Genomic DNA, 6,000 nt, shown 5'->3' on the forward strand with positions numbered 1-6,000 from the left:
ACCAACAAAACAAACGAAATTTTCTGCCCCAGTTTGCACTAGGAAGATTTGTGAGTTGTTAGCAATATTGTAAACTACTTATACTATTGATGCAATGATGAGAGTAAACTAAAGAATAGACTAGGAAAACTATAAACTAAGCTTGACTAAAGTAAAAACTGACCCTATTCTCCAGACGGGCCCCCTGATTTCAAGAAAACCAAACATTGATAACTTAAGAAAACTAAAAATTGACCCATTTTTTTCCAATCCAGACTTCCTCTTTTTTTTAAAATATCCTAGGAGAAAATTCGTCAGACTAGGTTTTCTATCTTAGGAGAAAGATTCATCAGACTAAGACGTTAATCCTAGGAGAAAATTCATCAGACTAGGCCTTTTTTCTCTTTTTTTTGGGTATCTTAGGAGAAAGATTCATCCGACTAAGACGTTTATCCTAGGAGAAAATTCATCAGACTAGGTTTTCTATCTTAGGAGAAAAATTCATCATACTAAGATTTCTATCCTAGGAGAAGGTTCATCAGACTAAGATTTTGATCTAGGAGAAGGTTCATCAGACTAGGTCTTCTATCTTAGGAGAAAAATTCGTCAGACTAAGATTTTGATCCTAGGAGAAAGTTCATCAGACTAGGTCACATTTTTTTTGTATCTCAGGAGAAAGATTCATCAGACTAAGATTTTGATCCTAGGAGAAGTTTCATCAGACTAGGTCTTCTAATTTATTATCTTAGGAGAAAGATTCATCCGACTAAGATTCTGATCCTAGGAGAAAATTCATCAGACTAGGTCCTCTATCTTAGGAGAAAAATTCATCAGACTAAGATTGTGATCCTAGGAGAAAATTCATCAGACTAGGTTTTCTATCTTAGGAGAAAAATTCATCAGACTAAGATTCTGATCCTAGGAGAAAATTCATCAGACTAGGTTTTCTATCTTAGGAGAAAAATTCATCAGACTAAGATTTATATTGGGAGGAAAATCCATCAGACTAGGACTTTTTATCCTAGGAGGAAAAATGTAAAGATCGATGGCAAGATTTTATGCACAATAGCAAGACAAATAAAGGCAAATATTTGAGAAACTTCCCTTTGTTGTCTCTTCTCTTCTTTTCTTTTCCTTCTCTTTTTTTTGTTTTTGTTTTTTTCTTTTCTTTTCTTCTTTTTTTTCTTTTATTTCTTTTTTTCTTTTTCTGAACCACTTTCCTTGCACTGCTTTGTTCCTGTATCACACAAAGAAAATTGGTCAGTTTTGAAAATAGTGGTCAATTTGTGGCCTTGAGTCTTTGGGCAGCTTGGCTTCTGCTCAATCAGCTTGAGTCGGCTTCAGGAGACTTTTGCTCTGCATCAACCCTAATTGTTTCACACCCAGTACCATTTGTATTTGCGGCTCGATCTGTCTTATCTCAACTGGAGATCTTTTCTTAGACGACCCTTTCTGATATCTTGAATAACTTCCTGCTTTTGAGCAATTTCTCTGTCAGAGAGAATCACAAGTTATCTTTCTTGCGCCAAATAGGCTAACAAGAGTCTTTTTGGGGAAGCCTTTGCATGAATCCCCAAGGTATATTGACAGTAACTACTGAGTGTGCTGGCCAAATTCACTTTGTGCAACTGAAAAGCTGGTAGCAGGTTTTGAAATCTTTTCTTGCTTGTTTTGACAAGGACTGACTCGGAGTGGAGGACACAATGATGAAAAAACAAGTATTAACAAGAAATGCCCCCTGTCAGAAGGACAGAAGGAAGAGTTTTTTTTTCTTTTTTTATATAACTAGCTTTAATGATCATGACATGCATTTTGGACTCAATGACCTGATCTATCAAACTAATCCAATCTTCCCTTTTACCATTCTTATGACCTTTGAGGTCGAGCTTGTTCGTACCAATCCTTTGTATCAGCTTCAAGACTCACCTTCGACTAGTGGTGCCCCGAGGAGTTTTCACCACCAAGTCTCTCTCATTTATTCATCTCTACTTACCGTCGCCTTACAGTGCTCGTGAGGGTTTTCACTAGTAAGACTCTCTCATTTTTTCTTTTTCTTTTTCTTTTTTTTTCTTACTTTTTGTGAGTAACTTGACAGTGTTATATGTCGTGTGACAACTATTGCTCATTGCATGCTTCTCTTGGCATTCTTGAAGGCATATCAGGAGGTCTTTATTTGGACAGTTTTTGGATAGGGTTGGAAAGAAATGTCGGTATGAAGGCTCCAAATAAACTCAAAATGAGGGGTTGTGGACTTACAACTCTTGGAATCGACTCTTTCAAAAGTGAAATAAATATCTGCCCCAGTTTCAGCTATTGGGGATTTTTTTGGGATTTTTCTCTGCTTTTTTTGAATTCTTTTTTGGCTGGACCGAACCGTGAGGCTGCCTACGTATCCTTAAAAGCAATCAGGTCGAACGTAGTACCAACATCTTACCTAACTAATTTTTTTCATTTTTCTTTCTGTTGTTTTTTCTTTTCTTTCTTTTCTTTTTTTTCTTTCTTTTTTTTTCTTTTTTTTTCTTTTTTTTCTTTTTGTTTTCAAAACAAGTTGCTCCAACTTCTATTTTTTTTAAAAGGCATGGACTTTTGACAAATCTTTTTTTTTTTCACTTGAACTTTCTAAGAATTGCCCCAGTTTGTACTCTTGGGACATGAATTTTTTTTCCTTTTTTTTGACTCTGAACTTGATTTCAAAAGAGGGTAGTCAAAGAAAATAACACAGACTCAAAAGGGGTAGCAAAGGATATAAAGTGTTTGGGTAGCAGAAAAAGGGCCTCCCAACCTCGAGAACGTCAAACATGGTATCTTTCGCGATCACAGCATTGACGAACATGTATGTCTTCTTGGTGTGCCATGGTCACAAGACATTTTTTCATCCTTTAGTGACAAACTTTCAAACAAACTTCAATTGTTTAAACATCCTCAAGCCCGATCTTCATAATGATTTGAAAGTGAATTTTACTCGACCTTAACTCCAAAATATTTCAATTCTTTATTCATTCTCAAAGTGTTTTTTTTCAGTTATCCAATTCCACATCAAATCAGTTTCTAAGATCTGGCCAAAATTTCCGCATGCATGTCATGTCATTAGAACTAGCGAGAAAAGAACTAGGAATAAAATGACACGAAAGGACAAATTGTATTTTATTGAATAAGGATGGAAGGGTTTGACAACTAAACAAGTAACCTAAAATCCGAGTTATAACCCTAAAATAACTCGGATAATGAAAATAGCAACAAAAATAGACAGACATGACTCATACAAACATAATAGAACAATATAAGGGTTTGACTCAATAAAACAAATAAAATCTGGATCACAACTCTGAAATAAACCAGATAACAGAAAAATCATCAAAACAAACTACCAAGATTCCTTCCTAGTGAGGAGAGAATGACTTTTCAATTGCTAAGCTTGACATTTAGCCACAAGTTTGCTCATCAGAATCACCATGGCCTTCTCCAATTTCAGCCGGCAAGTTCCCGAACGGATTCTCATACTCCATGTCACCAGGCATCATCCCCACAAAGTGTGCATCATGATGTACAGGTAAAGGATTCTGCGCGATATTCTGGATGTCACTACCTTGGATCACAATCAGGTTTTCCTGGATCATCCTTTGTATTTCTCTTTTCAAATCCCGACAGCTTTTAACATTGTGCCCTTGGGAATTGGAATAGTATTCAACCTTTTAGAAGGGTCAAAGCTTCTTGCACGTGGGTCCACATAATTTGGAGGAATAGGTGCAATCATGTCATAATGCTTTAATTTCTCAAATAAGCTTGCATAGGACTCTCCTATTGGTGTAAAATTATCTTTCAACTTTTATTCCCCTCTATACCTCTGATCTGGATGTGGGATATAGGGTACCTGAAAATTTTGTGGAAGCTGGTGGAGATTTTGTGATGCTCGTGCTCGCCTTCTGGGGTGTTTTGGTGGCTGGACAACATACTAATGTGGAGCTACAGAGTATTGTGGGTTCTGAGGTAGATAGCAATACTCAGGGGAGTCATGGAAAACTTGAGGAGGCTGCTCATACCTTTGAGATGTTCTCCTGGGACCTCTTCTCGACCCTGATGTCATCATGATTTCTTCAACCTTCTCATTTATGTCGCTAAAATTATCAGATTCAATCGGGACAGCCTGAGTTGCGGCTTTGAGAAATGCTTGACTTATAATTTTGCCTGTCTTAAGACCACTCTATACTATTTCTCCCATTTTGATTACTTCTGAGAAGGATTTACCAGCTGCAGACATCATGTTTTGAAAGTAATCTGAATCTTGCGCTTGAAGGAAGACAGTGATTAGCTCGTGGTCATCCATGGGTGGCTTAACTCGAGCTGCTTGCTCTCTCCATTTAATGGCATATTCCCTGAAACTTTCACTTGGTTTCTTCTTCAGGTTTGAAAGGGAAATGCGGTCTGGGGCAATGTCGATGTTGTATTGGAACTGTTTGAAAAAGGCATGTGCCATGTCATCCCAGACATACCAGCGAGACGTGTCTTGATCCATAAACCATTCGGAGGCTACACCCGTAAGGCTTTCCACAAAATAAGCCATCAACAATTCTTCATTTCTTCCCGCACCTCTCAATTGATTGTAATACCTTTTCAGGTGGGCTATAGGATCTCTATGTCCATCATACTTTCAAATTTGGGAGTCTTGAAACCAGGCGGCAAGTGGACATCGGGGAACATACATAGATCTTTGAAGGCAACACTCTTTTGACCTGCCAACCCTTGCATGTTTTTCAACCGTTGTTCTAAGCTTTTCACTCTTTGGGTCATTTCTTCTTGTACTATCTTTCGGGCAGGCTTCTCAATATTTGTAGGAAGATCAAACGAGTACGAGTGGTACTTAGGAGAGTGGTACTGCTCTTGCTGTGTAGCAAATTGTAACTCATGACGAGGCTGTCCTTGGCCACTGGCCCATGCTTGACACATTTTGGTCATTTGCTGTTTCAGTATTCTATTTTCCTCAACCATAGTAGACTCTTATTGAACCCTCTGACCCTGAGTCTCTTGAGCATTTGTAACGGCTTCGATGTCAGTTGTCAATGACATATTTTCCTTAGATCTTGTGTTGTCAGCTTACTATAAACTGACCACCTTAATTTTCTTCACAATTCAAAACAGAAACATGTTAGAATGGACTCAGTCGGTCCTTATTATTATCATTCTTCCACTCTCTTTTTTTTCCTTCTTTTTTTCAAAGTCATTTGATCGAACCTGATGTGGGTTGCCTACGTATTGTCACACCTCCTTTTTGCGCGCCTCGACCCGAAGGGTAAGATGCGCGAGAGAGTTTTTCCAATTTAAGTGACAATATTCGAAATGTGATTATTTATTTAATTCAGAGTCGCCACTTGGGAAAGGTTTGACTTTTGGTGTCCCAAGTCACCGGTTTATCTTGAATCCTAAATCGAGGAAAATATTCGACTTTCCAAATGAAGTCTGCGAACCAGAAATTCTAAGTAAGGAATTCTGTTGACCCGAGGGAAGGTGTTAGGCACCCTCGAATCCCGTGGTTCTAGCACGGTCGCTTAAATTGTTATAATGGCTAAATATCTGATTTAAATACATATTGTGACTTATGTGCTTTTATTAAGTTTAAACCGCTTTTATTATTATCATTTATTTTTTATAGAATTGCAACGTCGTAAAAATGCATCTCGAACCACGTCACAATCAATGCACCCGTAGTTGTTAACACATTTCGACTCCATTGAGATTTGAATTTGGGTCACATAAATGCGCACCCGAATTTAAGAACGTAATTTAATTAAGTCGCGCCTAAAGAGTCTAACGCGTTATTATATTTAGGGAAGGCAGTGAAATTCACTAAACAGTCCATCCCAAATTCTAAGTATTCAATATATATACACTTTGGTTTTCTAAAATAAATGGAAGAAAGAAAATACATTCTAATTAAGTTACATGTTTGGCCTAACTTGGATTCTTGTTAGTCATCTGATTAATTATTTATGGGAATTGTTTCGTGCCTTATTCCATGGGTAAGCA

The sequence above is a fragment of the Nicotiana tabacum genome, chromosome 16 (assembly GCF_000715075.1).
Source record: "Nicotiana tabacum cultivar K326 chromosome 16, ASM71507v2, whole genome shotgun sequence".
Classification (NCBI taxonomy): Eukaryota; Viridiplantae; Streptophyta; class Magnoliopsida; order Solanales; family Solanaceae; genus Nicotiana; species Nicotiana tabacum.